Raw genomic sequence first — 16,660 nt, forward strand, 5'->3', positions numbered from 1 at the left:
AAATGGGGTCTTTCTTGCCTTATGCAAAAAGGTGGCAGGAATAGTTTTTGTCTTCTGTAACCTTGATTGGGATTAAGTGAGCTTGGGAATGATGTGTTTTATTTGAATAATTTGTTTATTAACCAGGCCTGCTTTATGTCAACCTGCTCAATGTTAAGTCTGATTAAATTTGTCCCTTTCTGTTATAATTAAATAATCAGTACACAGTTTGGGAAGGTACACCTTACTAATATTAAATACAATTTCCTGAAAATCTTTATGTATTGATGTCTATTAGCTTAGAAAAGGGCTCAAAGCTTTTTCTCAGGAACTGCGGCTTTATTAAATTCCTGTATAGTTATTTCACAAATGGAGCAGGCTTAGACATGTAGTCATTTCTTTCCAGGAAGATTCAGGGTCAAAAGTGAACCAAAGCTCTGACAGGCTGAAGCAGCCCAGCCACACTTCCCTCTAGCAACCTGGGGCAGAAGCCACTCCCCACAGCGGTAGACACAGAATCTTGTTATATACCGTATATTAAAGCTGACTACTAAAATTCATTAAAATGCTATGGCAAGATGAAACGTGGCGTTTATGCTTGAAAACAAACAAAACCCAATGTGCTGAAGCAGTCCTGAATGGACGGGTTGTACAAAAACCCTTAGTAGGACTGTTTAATGACTAATCAGTATGTTAAGGAAACAACTCGATTTTGGTAATAAAGGTGCTGGGATAAGTCCAAAAAAATACTTTCTACTTTAAAATAGAACATTAGGTATTACATAATAAATAAATAACATTCTGTAAAAAAACTGTAAAAAAAACTCCTCCTTGAACCGTCACCTTATCGTGGTGGAGGGGTTTGCGTGTCCCAATGATCCTAGGAGCTATGTTGTCCGGGGCTTTATGCCCCTGGTAGGGCCACCCAAGGCAAACTGGTCCTAGGTGAGGGATGAGACAAAGAGCGGTTCAACAAACCTCCAATGAAGAAAAAACTTTGGACGACGCTTTCCCTTGCCCGACGCTGGTCACCGGGCCCCCTCTGGAGCCAGGCCTGGAGGTGGGGCTCGATGGCGAGCGCCTGGTGGCCGGGCCTGCACCCATGGGGCTCGGCCGGGCACAGCCCGAAGAGGTAACGTGGGTCCTCCTCCCCATGGGCTCACCACCTATGGGAGGGGCCAAGGAGGTTGGGTGCAGTGTGAGTTGGGTGGTGGCGGGCGGGACCTTGGCGGTCTGATCCTCGGCTACAGAAACTGGCTCTTGGGACGTGGAATGTCACCTCTCTGAAGGGGAAGGAGCCTGAGCTAGTGCGCGAGGTCGAGAGGTTCCGCTAGATATAGTCGGACTCACCTCGACGCACAGCTTGGACTCTGGAACCAATCTCCTTGAGAGGGGCTGGACTCTCTACCACTCTGGAGTTGCCCCGTGAGAGGCCGAGCAGGTGTGGGCATACTTATTGCCCCCCGACTCGGAGCCTGTGCATTGGGGTTTACCCCGGTGGACGAGAGGGTGGCCTCCCTCCGCCTTTTCCTGACTGTTGTTTGTGCATATGCGCCGAACAGCAGTTTGGAGTATCCACCCTTTTGGAGTCTCTGGAGGGGTTGCTAGAGGGCATACCTTCTGGGATTCCCTCGTTTTGCTGGGAGACTTCAATGCTCACGTGGGCAATGACAGTGAGACCTGGAAGGGCGTGATTGGGAGGAATGGCCCCCCCGATCTGAACCCGGCGGTGTTTTGTTATTGGACTTCTGTGCTCGTCATGGATTGTCCATAACGAACACCATGTTCAAGCATAAGGGTGTTCATATGTGCACTTGGCACCAGGACACCCTAGGCCTCAGGTCGATGATCGACTTTGTGGTCGTGTCGTGGACTTGCGCCATATGTCTTGGACACTCGGGTGAAGAGAGGGGCGGAGCTGTCAACTGATCACCACCTGGTGGTGAGTTGGCTTCATGGTGGGGAAGATGCCGTCAGACCTGGTAGGCCCAAACGTGTTGTGAGGGTCTGCTGGGAACGGCTGGCAGAGTCCCCTGTCAGAAGTAGCTTCAACTCCCACCTCCGCAGAACTTCAACCACGCCCCGAGGGAGGTGGGGACATTGAGTCCAATGGGCCATGTTCCGTGCCTCTATTGTTGAGGGGCTGACCGAGCTGTGGCCGCAAGGTGGTGGTGCCTGTCGTGGCGGCAATCCCCAACCCGTTGGTGGACACCGCGTGAGGGATGCCGTCAAGCTGAAGAAGGAGTCCTATAGGACTTTTTGTCCTGTGGGTCTCTGGAGGCAGCTGATAGGTACCGCAGGCCAAGCGAACGCGGCTTCGGTTGTTGCTGAGGCAAAACTCGGGCATGGGAGGAGTTTGGAGAGCCATGGAGAACGACTTTGGACGGCTTCGAGGAGATTCTGGTCCACCGTCCGGCGTCTCAGGAGGGAAGCAGTGCAGTGTCAACACCGTATATGGTGGGGATGGTGCGCTGCTGACCTCACTTCGGGCGTTAGGGTCGGTGGGAGGAGTACTTGAAGACCTCCTCAATCCCACTAACATGCCTTCCAATGAGGAAGCAGAGCCTGGGGACTCTGAGGTGGGCTCTCCCATCTCTGGGACTGAAGTCACCGAGGTGGTCAAAAACTCCTTGGTGGCAGGGCCCCGGGGTGGATGAGATCGCCGAGTTCCTTAAGGCTCTGGATGTTGTAGGACTGTCTTGGTTGACACGTCTCTGCAACATCGCATGGACATCGGGACAGTGCCTCTGGATTGGCAGACCGGGGTGGTGGTCCCCCTCTTTAAAAAGGGGGACCGGAGGGTGTGTTCCAACTATAGAGGGATCACACTCCTCAGCCTCCCTGGAAAAGTCTATTCGGGGTTCTGGAGAGGAGGGTCCGTCGGATAGTCAACCTCGGATTCAGGAGGAACAGTGTGGTTTTAGTCCTGGTCGCGAACAGTGGACCAGCTCTTCACCCTTAGCAGAGTCCTGGAGGGTGCATGGGAGTTTGCCCGACCGGTCTACATGTGTTTTGTGGACTTGGAAAAGGCATTGACCGTGTCCCTCGGGGAATCCTGTGGGGGTGCTCGGGAGTATGGGGTACGGACCCCTGATAAGAGCTGTTCGGTCTCTGTACAACCGGTGTCAGAGCTTGGTCCGCATTGCGGCAGTAAGTCGAGCCCGTTTCCAGTGAGAGTTGGACTCCGCCAGGGCTGCCCTTTGTCACCGATTTTGTTCATAACTTTTATGGATAGAATTTCTAAGCGCAGCCAGGGTGTTGAAGGGGTCGGTTTGGTGGACTCAGGATTGGGTCACTGCTTTTGCAGATGATGTTGTCCTGTTTGCTTCATCAGGCCGTGATCTTCAGCTCTCTCTGGATCGGTTCGCAGCTGAGTGTGAAGCGGCTGGGATGAGAATCAGCACCTCCAAATCCGAGCATGGTCCTCAGCCGGAAAAGGGTGGAGTGCCCTCTCAGGGTTGGGGGAGAGATCCTGCCCCAAGTGGAGGAGTTCAAGTATCTCGGGGTCTTGTTCACGAGTGAGGGAAGAATGGAGCGTGAGATCGACAGGCGGATCGGTGCGGCATCCGCAGTGATGCGGCTCTGCATCGGTCTGTCGTGGTGAAAAAGGAGCTGAGCCGTAAGGCAAAGCTCTCAATTTAACAGTCGATCTACGCTCCTACCCTCACCTATGGTCATGAGCTATGGGTAGTGACCAAAAGAACGAGATCGCGAATACAAGCGGCTGAAATGAGTTTCCTCCGCAGGGTGTCTGGGCTTTCCCTTAAAGATAGGGTGAGAAGCTCAGTCATCCGGGAGGGGCTCAGAGTAGAGCCGCTGCTCCTCCGCATCGAGAGGAGTCAGATGAGGTGGCTCGGGCATCTGATCAGGATGCCTCCTGGACGCCTCCCTGGTGAGGTGTTCCGGCACGCCCCAACGGGAGGAGGCCCGGGAAGACCCAGGACACGCTGGAGGGACTATGTCTCCGGCTGGCCTGGGAACGCCTTGGGATTCTCTCGGAAGAGCTGGAAGAAGTGGCCGGGGAGAGGGAAGTCTGGGCCTCTCTGCTTAAGCTGCTGCCCCCGCGACCCGACCTCGGATAAGCGGAAGAGGATAGATGGATGGATGGATTCTGTAAAAAAGTCAGTAAATTCAACAGTAAAAATACTGTAAATGGTGAAAGTAAAATACCCTTTCTCAAAAAAGGAAAGTTACCTTATGTTCTACAGAAAATTATCTGTAAATCTTAAACAATACATTTCATTATTTTTTTACAACCAAGTTCTGCAAAATCAATATTTTTCTACCTTCAAAATATGCCACATACTGTTTACTGATACGTTACAGTTACACTCTTAATTAAGTGTAAAACTGCTAGTGATGTTAAGCAATTGTAAAATGTAAAACGGTAAAGGCCTGTTTCACTAACACCGATATTTGCATAAGGACACGCCCCCTTTTACCGTAGTGTTCCTGGTGAACCGCGTAGCTAAGAATTCTCAGTAGGGGAAAAAACTTCAGCAGAGTTAGCAGACTTATTTTTTCCCTGCGTGCTGAAGGTTTTTTGAGGTAATAGAAGCTGATTTATGGTGGGTTGTATTCGATAAGCTGGCACACCTGTAGGGCACCATGCACCACAAAAGCAAACTTTATTTCTTTATTTTTCTTTATTTAATGTGCCATAACTTTCTTCAATGTATATAATTAGATGATATATGTTTGCTATTGCTTGTTGTTACTGTACTGCTGCAAACTGTGCAATGTTGTTTGATCCTGACAGTATTTTCTAATGGTTTATTGTTAGGCATATTTATTATAATGCATGGATATCAGGTTATGGTTAAACATTCACTTCTGTTGGAATGTATTGTAAAGTAAAACCAGTTACTTACTACAAAGTTATACTGTAGACCTAAAAACATTCTCACTTTCTTTTTTACGTTAATATTCTGGCAACCACAGCTTCCGGTGCTTTACCATGAATTTGACATTATTTTTTGCAGTGTATATATTGAAATTTTGTGACAGTTATTCTTGTACCTAATATGACTTGTGGCTGCAGGTGTGCTCGTTTTTACGGTAATGAAGAAACACAGATGTGGGCTAAAATATGTCTCATGATACTACACGGTGACCCACGGAAAAGCGGCCCGCCTCCACCGAGACGACGCACGTCTCCGGTCGGCTGTGAAACGGGCACAGAGATGTACTGACTGCCAAAGAGATCACTTTCAGCGTCTTCTGTAAATGTGAGTCCAAGATTTGATCGTTTTTCTCTTCACTACGTAATGCATCGTCAGGGTGGAGGCGGGCCACTTTTTCGTGGGCCACCTTGCAGATAAAGTGAATTGCTTTGTAGACGTGCCAAGAGTGACAAGGGAAAATATGCCAGTTCGGGCTGGCCTTGGACTAGTGGTGTAGGAGGTCTGCAGGTCTCCCAGATTAACAATTAAATAAATAAATCAATTCATCAGTAAGACGATACCGATGTCTGCTGGATCAGATCAATGCCAGGGTGGAAATACAATGGCCTGTTGTACCGGCTTCTGAATTTGGGCAGCACTTACGTGTTTTCTTTTTTCTGACCATGGTGGATCTCGTCTTTTTCACCTAGCTGGCCCGCCTGTAACGTGTCACTCCACATGACACCCCGGTTTCAAACTGTTTCATTTAGTACCAAAAATGCACTACATTGTTTTTTTCTTTTTTGAAAAGTTACAGTTTTGCGGCTAGCTTGGTGGAGGTCGGGTGAAGGGACTCCTTGAGTCTGGAGGCTCCCATCTCCTTGTGGAGGTCGCGGGGGGCATCTGCTACAGCAGTGCATAGACTCGATAAAACCTTTCTGTGTTCCACATATGAAGCAGAAACACAGTTATGTCAAGATAGTTGGGTGTTGTATCAGTGCACGTTCCCAACCTCCTCCTCCTTAGTTCCAGCGTCCAAAAACAGAACTGAATCTAAATGGACTTTATTACGTGCTGTAATATACTGATCATTGGATATACTGTACAGATAACCGTTTGAAATTCTTAAAATCGTTTAGTGTTCTCATACTGGTCATGGTGCTAGCTTTGCCCTTAATGAAACCATTATCAAGATGTAAATTGCTTACAGGCTTCCTATTAATGTGTGTGTGCAGACCATTCCACCCCCGCTCTCCATTACGGTTGGATGCCGGTCCATTTTTAAACGAATGAAAGTCATTCAAGCACCATCGGTCTTTAGTCAACAGGTAAATCGCGTCACATTTAACAGAAATGGCTCTTACAGACGAGAGACTTACTCGGTCAGCCACGTTCCCCGCGGGACTCTGTCATCGCGCGCAGCCCGTCTCTCGTGTGCGCGGCATTCGCCGCTCGAATTTCTCCCGCCCGATTTCTCGATGGTACCCGGATGTGCTGCGATCTCTCTCTCTCTCTCTCTCTCTCTGCCTTTCTGTCCGACAATGTCAGCTATCGACAGACCGTGAAGGCTACGCAGTACGGACAGTACTTTGTAGTCGTCCTCAGTAAGTAAACTGCGCTATCCCGGTACAGACAGTGTGACCACAACTGACACTAGGAGATAATGGGTCAATCCTGTTAGCCATTGAAAACGCACTAACAAAAGATAAAGACAAATAAACTGGACAAACTGTACTGTCAGCGCTTCCCGGTCGTCCTGTCATCACAATGAATGCCACCGACTCCCCAGCTAAGCTGCACTGCGCGCATTCGGCCCAGGAGAGACAGGTGCGCTTTTCCATATCCGTCTTTTCCTTTGCTTTGATCGGTTTCCCATTTCTGAATCACAGGTTCAACATCTTTGATAATCCTACTTGAGGTTTTGTAACGGTTTTTAAACAGTGTATTTTTTATCCAAAAATGTACGATCAGCACAGAGGAAGACCACGTGAACCCTGGAAGAGCGCATTGATTGCGCGTTGACGGTAAGCTGGCCCGGGAATCGGGAAGCTCTAGTGATTGCGCCACCCTGGCCTCTTGGGAACCCTCATTCAGCATCAGCTCTATTAAATGTAGGCAGATCAGGAATACTAAAAAAATGAACCATCCAGTCATTTATTAACTCGAGTGCATGTGCCATCCAAAATATAACCCTTAAGAAACTAAAACCGCCCTGCAGAATTCCATTTGTAGTAGCATCCCCGCACTTGTAAAGATAATGGTTCATTAATGGCACTTTACTGGGATGCGTAATAACTCGTAGAACTTTTGCCTGGCAAAAACCCATTTCATTCTGTGGGATCATATTTGCGTATGAACCTGGGTCTTTGGATTAAAAAAAAAAAGGTTCGTAATATGTAGAAAACAAAATCTTTAATGCCTAATAGGCTACCTGGCAGGATACAACCTAAACTTAACCTGTGCTATTGTATGCATCAAAAGTCCTTTCACAATCATGAACCTATCGGGCCATCCATCCATCTGTGTTCTTAACCCACTCATCCAGGGAAGAGCAGTTAAAGCCAATCCCATCGGGCAGAAGGCACAATACCCGAACAGGACAGCGCTCTTAATAATCAAGGTACCAGAGCGGTTCTTCAGAGTAATGCCATAGGGGAACCATTTTTGGTTTTTAGATGACCTGCCCACATGAAGGTTCTAGTAAGAACCTTTATTTATTTATATCTAACAGGTTCCATGCAGTAAATATTCATGAATAGATGATAACATACTTATGAAATACCAACAAGTTCCTGATTTTAAAAGACTCTCACTGCACACAATAACTCAGGCTGCATGGGTTCAGGTGTTCTTGGTCGTTCTATTCTGCTAGGTTGGCTCCATTAAAGATTTCTGTTTTGTTCACATAATGGAAACCAAAGAACCAATTTCATTAAAATTGAATTAAAAATGGGCAATTTCTGTTGCACTTTTTCTATTTATTTTTTCTGTCGCTGATTCGTTGTGCATGCATTGTTTGTCAAGTCGGTTGGCACTAACATTATCACAACCATTCATGCACTTTTTATTATCACATGAAAGTTATACGAGCGGTGCGGTAAACCTTGTTCAAGATTTCATGACTGGTCTTAAACATCAACAATTTTATTTTGATTTTTAGCCCCCTATAGAGCGCAAGGCTTGTACAAGTTCAGCATAGCACGCTTACTCTCTCCAACGATTTTGAGTGCCCAATTATCTTGATAATTAACTTTGGGTTGAAAGACGGAGCACTCGGATTAGGCGAGAAAAAACACACACATCCCTTGGGATTAATAAAGTATCTATCTAGCTGTCTATCTATCTAAATAGTGAACGTACACACCACCCTGTGTGGGTTCGACTCCAATCTCTATTTTTATTTGTTTAATACAGTATATAATTGCACTCGTTTTGTGCACAAATACAGAATTTCAAAAACAAAAATAACGTTATATACAACGCGTCATTCTACAGTAAGTAGATAGATAGATAGATAGATAGATAGATAGATAGTAACTACATGTGAATAGTGTTTTTCCCGGTTGTGTAAAACTGCTGGTACTCAACCCGACAGTACATCTTTGGACCTTGTAACAGTCCCAATCAATCCCCTATACCCGGGCACCTTTGATCCTAAGTTGAATGGATGGTGTTAGCACAGACTCCTTTTGGAGATTTTAAAAAGATTCATATAAACCTTATCATGAAGCTGTAACTTGTTGACTGCAGCTGGATTCGATCAAGAATAATTTGAAGCAATAACTGTCCCGACCCTGGTACGGTTCCTAAATAAATATTCATACCGTATATTGCAACAGTTTCGCACAAAATCTGACATTAGTCAGTGAAATCTTGAATTTTATAGTTTGATAAACTGTATATTTTTATGTGGTGGGGAATTACCTTGGACATCTTATGATGAATTAATCACTTATCTGGTTAATGCAACAGGCTGAAGTCCTAACTGCATTTTCTCCTCATGGTGCAGAGGTGTATTTTAACTGTGTTTTGGTTAAGTAAATTGAGTATAATAACTAAAGAAGCACGAGCCTTTACGTAGGCTCATAATTGTCAATAAGGATCTGCGGCGAGCAGTGCACTGTCATCTGCATCTGGATAAGTGGAATTTGCTTTCATTGCCTTTCATTAACTCGTTCCGTTAATCGTGCCTTCCTGATTTTGATTCTATGTTCGCTTTGCTCTGCAGAGGTAACTACGCTATTACATTACACTAATATAAACAATTTAAAACCAGACACGATTACTACAACAATGGAGCCAAGTAAAGACACACCTTGACAAGCTCAGTGTTATGAGGACTATCCTGGCATCAATGACCGCAGGCAGGAATCCAAGTTTAATGGCACATGTGCGTCTGACAGCACATCGCAAGTTCAGGTTATTATCATCAGCCCACGTGATTGCAGTAAGGACACCCACGCAAATTACAGAAGGATCTAGAAAAATGAAGGCGGAATACCGAACACGCTGCAGGATAGCAACGGGGTGTTGATACACTTTGCCTACGCGCCTCATAATTAATTCCTATTTACTGTACAACGAATCTCCGCAGTAATTACTGAAATTTGCTATTGTTTCAAGTTACATGAAGCATATGTATTGCGCAAAATTGCACTTCAGCCTTTACAAGTGAGCTTCACAATTAAAATATTCCAAAAAAATCCAATATTACTGCTGTCATAATAAATGCCGCGTAACATCATGGGGTTAGAAATAACACACGTGGCTACCCAGACTGTTTATCTGCAGTTCTGTTTTAAGGGAGCATAATTTGTAACTGTATGCAGATAATTGTGTTCATTTTTTGTTTTGAATTTTATTTTGGAAGTGTTTTCTTTTTTTGAGTAAGTACTTTGTCTGCCTGCTTGCCTAGCTGTTGTTGTTAGATGTTAGAGCATTTAATGCTGTCCATGACCCTCGTGTGAGTTCAAAAGATAACTGATCCTGACTAGTCATTAAACGTTATGCTAAACTAACCAACCAAGTACACTGTAATAAACTAATGTAATGTTACAGGGAAATTCGTACAGAAGCCTTCTGTTTTATTGAAATACTGCGCATCACTGTAAACAGAAAAGCATTAAGGGTAGCTTCTGTGTTATTAGAAATTGTGCATTAAAATTGTCTCCAAATGCTGCAATTAACCGGAGATGCAAATGAATAATAAACAGGTGGCATGAGAAAGAAGCAACTAGATCATAAACTGCAAGAAATCCAAATCTGTTTCAATATAATCGATTATTTTTGTGGGCTGTTACAGGTGAACGCCATTAAGCATGCCAGTGTAAGACGTTTAATGCAATACTAGCGCATTTTGATTTAAGCAGTTTGTAAAATTCTGCTTTTTTTGTGGAGCGAACATATGCCACGAGTGAACCCATTTAGAAGAAATTTTAATAAAAAGTAAATGCAAACATTAAGGTTTTCCAGCATTGATACTGAACGTTAGCACTTATTAAACGCGGCCAAACGAACATGGTGAAGTGTCAGTTTTGTGATTTTGAGTGCGGTACGAAGTACGCGCATATTCAGCGTGTAAAAATCCAAGCGAGTCTTCCGAATGTGTCGTTTAAATGACTCTTATGAATACAGTAAGCCAGAAGCAACCGCGATGGAGCTCGTGTAGAAGTGGGCGGTGTTATTTGTCTGGTTTAATATGCCATTTGAAGTGACATTAATATTTTGAGAAAACTTCGAGCTGCCCTGATGAACAAGGGAGAATCATCATGGAATTCTTCAGACAGAATCCTGCCAGTGAGGCAGTCAAGCATGGGAGATATTCCGTTGCGGCACCTCCTCATATTCTGCAGGCAGTAACGGCACATTTTAAAGAGCGGAGTGATGTTGTCATTCTTCAGTCAAATGTAAGTATAAGGGTTTATCATTGCTTTATCCCTGTATTTTCAAGTAAAACATTTTTTTATAAGTAAAGCCTTCCTATTAACATAATGTTGTATTTTGATTGTACTGTGTAGTGACTTGTAACAAAGTACACTGGGACACATTCATACCCTATTTTTTCTGCCTTTGTTACTTAATTTTTGGCATTAAACTCAGAGGTGAAATCCAAAGCTCATCAAGGGACAGTCATTAGCAAGTGGACTGGGAAGATGGTGCAGACAAAAAGACACCACTTAATCCTCATGTATGCACTTTCATGAGGAAACTCATGCACTTTCAATGGAACTTTATAAACTTTATATAATGTTATTCAACTTCCCTTTCAGAGCGACTACAGTTTGTTTTTGTCTCCTTCTGTATATGGCTATGTAGCAAGAGGTAGGTCAACCTTTTGGTAAGTGAAGGTCATCAGTAAGTGATGTTTCTGAGAGGAGTTCAGCTGTTATCTTGCTTTTGTGTTGAGATATTTCTGTGGTAAATTTCTCAATAACACAAATTTGTGTCATTCTTGAAAGACTAATCTGGTTAATAATAATTGTTCAAATTTATTTCCAATTTGACTATGACTCTATTTCATGATATTGATAGTGAATCAGAGTTACACTAATTCAATTTTTATTCTAAAATACTGAAGTCAAGTTGTTAGTCCGAAAGAAAAAAAGAATATGGTAATTTCCCATTAACTGCAACAAAATACATGTATTGCTGTTTATTACTTGATTACTGTGATGAGCTGTATATTTGGAGTGTATTACTGTAAAAAACAATATGTAACTGGAGAAATATCTGCCAGTAAATTACTGTAATGAAAACAAAAAAACAAAAACAGTAACAAACTGCAAATGTTAGTTCAGTACTATACTGCAATTGTGAAATACAATACGAATGCTGTAAAAAAAACACTTTACTGAAAAAACTACTGTGAGTAACTTACTGTAATTTCTCATGAAAATTTTTTTACAGTGTAGTGATTGTTTCTAACCATGCACGGTATTTAGTCCTTGCTTTTAATATTTAAATTATAACCCTTGATTACTCATTTTCTTTTATTCTGAAAGCTGTATTCTAAGTTCATTCTTAACTTTTTATCTCTGTAAGAATATATTCTATGAGGAAAAAATAAGGTCTTGAATACCTATCACCGATTCATCGAAACACTTAAGATGGCAAAGGAACAGAAATGAAGATAACAGATCCAAAATTCAGCAACAGGTGGTGACATTCATTCACTTAAAATACATTAGAAAAAACTGTTGCTGAAGTTGGTTTCATATGTTATAACCAATTCTATAAAGTTCATATTATCTCTTACTCCATCAGTAACACATGAAACAACTGCCTTCAGATAAGGCATAAAATGTAGAGCAAGTAAACAAAATATGACACAGAGTACTGTATTCATTTTGTGCCATATGTGTGACAGCGTTAATAGATATTAGTCACATAATCAGAATGTTTTTCTTTTAATTTCTAGTATTTAATTTCATGGCACAGTCTAGCAGATCTTAATGAAGAAAACTACAGAAAATATAAATTCCTAACGTCCTAACAGTTCTAAATACAATTGAAAAGTCCTGCTTACATCACACTGGTTTCTTAAAGTTCATAATATGTATGTTACTTGATGCTATTAGTGTAAACCGAGCATAGAATTTGACTTTCTCAAAGACACTTGGTCCAATTCAGTGCTGTGATTGTCCATCCCAGCTACAATGCAGGTAGAAACTTTGATTGGAGTGTCAGTCCATTGCAGGGCACATTCACGCACATCCCTTCATAATCATAATGGCTAAGATATTGTCAAGTTTTTATTTTTCAGTTAGTATTGTTGTTATGATATGTCCTGCATGTGTCACTATTGTTCCTATATATACCTTCTATATGCCAGAGGAACACTGGCTTGACCATAACAGTTGGGTGTCATTGCTCTGGGTTCAATTGGAGAGCTTTGCGTACGGTAGATTGCAGTTACTGTCTTTCCCACATGTTCCTTTCAGTCAACTGTGCCATGCTGATACTTTACTGTATCATCTTCAGCTTCATATAGAAACGCACAACTATTTTTGACATTAACAGTTTAGATGCTGAAATTTCCTTCTTCAAGTAATGCTTAAGCAAAGAGCTTAAGCTTGAAAGAGTGGATCTTAGAACTAGTGACCACCAAGGGTGTTCTGCCTGATGTTACAGTCACAAAGAAAATGGATCAGGCAACACCATTGGCTATAGAATGTTTTGCTATGGATTTGGCTGATGTACAGGAAAAATCAGTGTTAATGCTGATCCTCTATTCTTTTTCACATAGCAGGCCCTAATAAAATGTTGCAATACCCACTTTGTCCTACACCACCCTCCTCTTTGTAACTTCTTATTGGTCAGCAGCTATAGTGGTTTGTTAACTGTAACATGTCAAACCAAATAAACACAGTGCTGATTATACAGTTCTCTATAACATTTGGTCTCCTCTACCACTACTTATTTTCCTCCCTGAAAATCATATATCCATTTTCTGATCGGAATGCAGTTATGTGTCATACAGGATATTCAAAATAAAAGAGCAAAACCAAAGTAGTGTTTAAGTCTTATTGAGACAATGCCTTACAAAAAGAGAAACAAATTAGTTACACTCACACATTTTTAACAATGGAGTCTCATACTGAAGCCTGCCCTAGGATAGTAACTCCAAAATGTCCAAAGGACCCTCTTTTTCTCTTTGTCATTTTTCAACCCAAATTTTCCAAGTGTAGCTTTTAGCACTACACCACCTTGACCCAGGTGGGTGCTTGACTCAGCACCTTCTGGTCTGGTACTGATCAGTTGTATTTTTGATAAAAATACTGGAGGTGTGATCAAAATTCTGGAATCTGACTCAGTATCTATACAAAGTAACAGTAAAATGTCAGGCAAGTCATTTTGGACTGTTGCTCTTTCACCTTTTTTGTATATCCTCTACAATAATGGTTGTCGCAGTAAATCTGAAAACAGGTTCATCTTAAAATTTACTGATGACTCAGTGATTTTCCATCCATTATCCATCCCGCTATATCCTAACTACAGGGTCACGGGGGTCTGCTGGAGCCAATCCCAGCCAACACAGGGTGCAAGCCAGGAACAAACCCCGGGCAGGGTGCCAGCCCTACGCAGGGCACACACAGGACAATTTAGGATTGCCAATGCACCTAACCTGCATGTCTTTGGACGGAAACCCACACAGACACGGGGAGAACATACAAAATCCATGCAGGGAGGACCCAGGAAGTGAACACTGGTCTCCTTACTGCGAGGCAGCAGCGCTACCACTGCGCCACCCATCTCAGTGATTGTAAGCCTACTAAATATGAATGACACCAGCCCTGGTCCAGTGGTAGCTGATTTTGTTAACTGGTGTAATGAGTCTTTTTTACACTTAAATGTTACAAAAAATAAGGAACTTATAATTGATTTCAGAAACAACACCCTTCATCAAGGGCCTCATGTATAAACGGTGTGTACGCACAGAAATGTTGCGTAAGAACGATTCCACGTTCAAATCACGATGTATAAAACCTAAACTTGGTGTAAAGCCACGCACATTTCCACGGTACCTCATACCCTGTCGTATGCAAGTTCTGTGCTCGGTTTTGCAGACTGGTGGCACCCAGCGTCAAAGCAGTGCTACTGTTCCTGTGTGGTTATCTTTTCGTTTTTAGATCAACATCCCTGACATGGCTTTATAAATACACTGAAATTAACCGCATATTGTTTATTAGTTTAATGCATCTGATTGTAATTAACCAGTAACAATATAATGGTCCACAGAATGGTCAAACTATTCTAAATACCATAGCTGCTTTAGCGTTGTTACTCTCACTGCACCTTCTTCTTCTTTTAGCTGCTCCCGTTAGGGGTTGCCACAGCGGATCATCTTTTTCCATATTACTCTCACTGCATCACTCAGAGTATTTATATCACTGTATCTGAGTGGGGAATCAAAGATCTACAGAAGCTGAGAAAGAGAATTATCAGCATACAGCATCAAGCACACGCTGCCTCAGCCATGCTGTCTATTAAACTGCTTTCACACGGCAAACGTTTCAAAGTCTTTCCTGTACAGACCTCTCGGTTCAGAAAGAGTTTCATCCCAAGAATTATAAACGCACTCAATCAAGTGCTTCTTGTAGAACTGTCTGTATCTATAAGTACAATCACCTCACTGTAAACTTGCACTACAGTCACAATATTGCACAACCTGAGGCACTTCATAAAGCACGTATTTACATATAATGGCAATATAATTTTTAAGATGAAATGCAGCAAAATATGTTTATTTTATTTTACAGATAAAAGTTTAACTTCATTTAAATAATCTATATTGTCAATAATTAAACATGCCAGGACATGGTGCCGCAGTGCTCGCTATTAGCTTGCACTCCGTTCATGGATTGTTCCTGCCTCACGCTGTATTCTTGCTGTGGCTGGCTCGACACTGGAAGGATAGATGGATAGAATAATTAAACATGTACTGAAGATATTTCAATGTTTTTGAAGAATCAGCATTCTAAGCTTATAGATGGCTTAACGTCTGTTACAGAACTGATTGTCTGGCGATTGGGTATTTGGAGAAAGAAAAGTAAGGACAGGAATTGGAGGTTAGTACGTCTGTACTAAAGCATTTCATTGAAGGTCGCGCATGGCGCAGCAAGCATTTGAGACATGATCAATCACTGCACCACCGTGTTCCCATGTTTAATAACATTATTTAAGTCCTATCATCATGAAAGTGATATCACGTATACATCTCAGTATTTTAATTATTCAGAGAGCTGTAATATCATGAATGTAATGAATTCTGTGTCCTGTCGGAGGAAGAGAAAGCCGATTTAAGAAGCACATAGTGATTCACACACACAGATCACATAGAAGATCAAATACAATACAAAGCATTTAACTTGCTATTTTAGTTACGATGGGATTTGAGAAACTTTTAAGAGAAAAAGTTTATGATATTCAACTTTAATGACAAAATAAACTAGGTGATTAAAATGGAAATTTCAGAATTATAGTTGACATTTCCTGCTTTTTTCCCACCGTGTGCCTATTTTTTTTTCTCTGTACCCTAGTAAGCTTTCATATGACAGATGGTGGGCTACGACTTGCCTTTTCACAGCGACTTTGATATGTGACAACATCTTTTATATTTCGGGCACTGTGCAACTTTGTGAACTTGAGCTTTCGAGTTTCTCCGACACGCTATGTCACTCGATCGACTTCCTTTTGTTGTTTATACCACTGTTTAAACCAACAAATAGTACTTTTTTCCTTGCCTTCACTTGGTATACGCTGAAATTCTTATATTTTCCCCCATGCTTTTCCCATTAGTATTTTCACAGAAGGCTGATCTTAATGGCTATTTATATTGATTTGCATATTCAAAGAGGCGTAATTCTGGGAGATGGGGCGGGACAGCAGGCGCATGGACGAGCGTTATTTTTCACGCTGACCGGTATTTATGTAGCAGAAGAATGTGGAAGTTGGTGAACGCACAGATTTATGCATCTGGAATTTTTTGTGCGCAAGCACATTTTGGCTTTTGTGCTTACGTCGTGTTATAGTGTGAATTCTACACACGGCGTTATGCATGAGGCCCCAGATCATCAATGACCAAGCAGTAGAGATTGTTGACAGTTATAAATATCTGAGGGCAATTAGAGACTCAAAACTGTATTTTAAGGAAAACACAGAAGCCATCTGCAAAAAGAGACAGTAGCACATCTACTGCTTAAGGAAGATGAGTGCTACCATTATGTCACTCTTTTATAATTCTTGTATTGAGTTGATCTTTACTTATAATCTGCTGGCCTGGTTTGAACTCAGAAACA

At 42.3% G+C, this 16,660-nt stretch overlaps 1 protein-coding gene and 1 long non-coding RNA gene across 5 annotated transcripts in view; one reads left to right on the forward strand and one right to left on the reverse strand.

Annotated features, from left to right (window-relative positions):
* Positions 1–16,660, reverse strand: part of ggt1a (gamma-glutamyltransferase 1a) — a 90,579-nt gene that overhangs the window by 49,946 nt on the left and 23,973 nt on the right. The gene's annotated exons all lie outside the window — the stretch shown is intronic.
* LOC120540816 overlaps positions 1–16,660 on the forward strand; it is a 71,702-nt gene that overhangs the window by 49,517 nt on the left and 5,525 nt on the right. Inside the window, exon 1 of one of the 3 annotated variants that reach the window (XR_005635881.1) lies at positions 5,938–6,689. The exons of 1 other annotated variant lie outside the window; for it this stretch is intronic. This is a non-coding gene — a long non-coding RNA (uncharacterized LOC120540816). Of the gene's footprint in view, positions 1–5,937; positions 6,690–16,660 lie in introns of those variants that run through there. One more of the 3 variants, XR_005635882.1, reaches the window with a different exon arrangement.

Source organism: Polypterus senegalus, chromosome 12 (genome assembly GCF_016835505.1).
Source record: "Polypterus senegalus isolate Bchr_013 chromosome 12, ASM1683550v1, whole genome shotgun sequence".
NCBI lineage: Eukaryota > Metazoa > Chordata > Cladistia > Polypteriformes > Polypteridae > Polypterus > Polypterus senegalus.